This window comes from Morone saxatilis, unplaced genomic scaffold, assembly GCF_004916995.1.
Source record: "Morone saxatilis isolate NCDOM2014 unplaced genomic scaffold, NCSU_SB_2.0 Contig14, whole genome shotgun sequence".
In the NCBI taxonomy this organism is placed as follows: domain Eukaryota; kingdom Metazoa; phylum Chordata; class Actinopteri; family Moronidae; genus Morone; species Morone saxatilis.
This window is the reverse complement of record NW_023339696.1, coordinates 968,532-969,068: the sequence shown is the minus strand read 5'-3', so window position 1 is coordinate 969,068 and position 537 is coordinate 968,532. Positions and strand designations below refer to the sequence as shown.

The 537-nt window shown below is 48.6% G+C and overlaps 2 protein-coding genes and 1 long non-coding RNA gene across 3 annotated transcripts in view; 1 reads left to right on the top strand and 2 right to left on the bottom strand.

Moving 5' to 3' along the window:
* zgc:158403 (tetratricopeptide repeat protein 39A) overlaps nucleotides 1-537 on the bottom strand; it is a gene marked incomplete at its 5' end in the record, with an annotated part of 767,589 nt that overhangs the window by 222,601 nt on the left and 544,451 nt on the right.
* The window catches only part of gps1 (G protein pathway suppressor 1), a 7,838-nt gene that overhangs the window by 4,139 nt on the left and 3,162 nt on the right, over nucleotides 1-537 (bottom strand). The gene's annotated exons all lie outside the window — the stretch shown is intronic.
* LOC118322523 overlaps nucleotides 1-537 on the top strand; it is a 1,415-nt gene that overhangs the window by 272 nt on the left and 606 nt on the right. Inside the window, exon 2 of the long non-coding RNA XR_004796459.1 lies at nucleotides 51-189. This is a non-coding gene — a long non-coding RNA (uncharacterized LOC118322523). The remainder of the gene's footprint in view (nucleotides 1-50; nucleotides 190-537) is intronic.

Genomic DNA, 537 nt, shown 5'->3' with positions numbered 1-537 from the left:
ACGTTGTTTTTATTGTTGTTGTTGTTGACGTTGTTGTTGTTGTTGTTGAGGTGTTCGGTCCGGAGGCCAGTCAGAGGAAGGTGTTTGAGGGTTCAGTTCGCGGTTTGGTCCGAGACGTTCTGGATGGAGGAAACTGTCTCGTGTTCACCTACGGAGTCACCAACGCTGGAAAGACTTTCACATTCCTGGGTCAGAGCCTGTCTGCCTGTCTGTCCTCTCACTGTCTGTCTCTCTGTCTGTCTGTCTGTCCTCTCACTCTCTGTCTTTCTGTCTGCCTGTCTCTCTGTCTGTCTGTCTGTCCTCTCACTCTCTGTCTGCCTGTCTGTCCTCTCACTGTCTGTCTCTCTGTCTGCCTGTCTGTCCTCTCTCTGTCTGTCTGTCTGTCTGTCCTCTCACTGTCTGTCTGTGGAGAGAAAGCTGATCACTGACCTGCTGCATGTTTAAAGCTTCACAGTAAACTCGTTCTCTGATTACTGGCTTTCTCAAGGACACACACACAATCCAACACAATCCAACACAATATAACACAATACAATA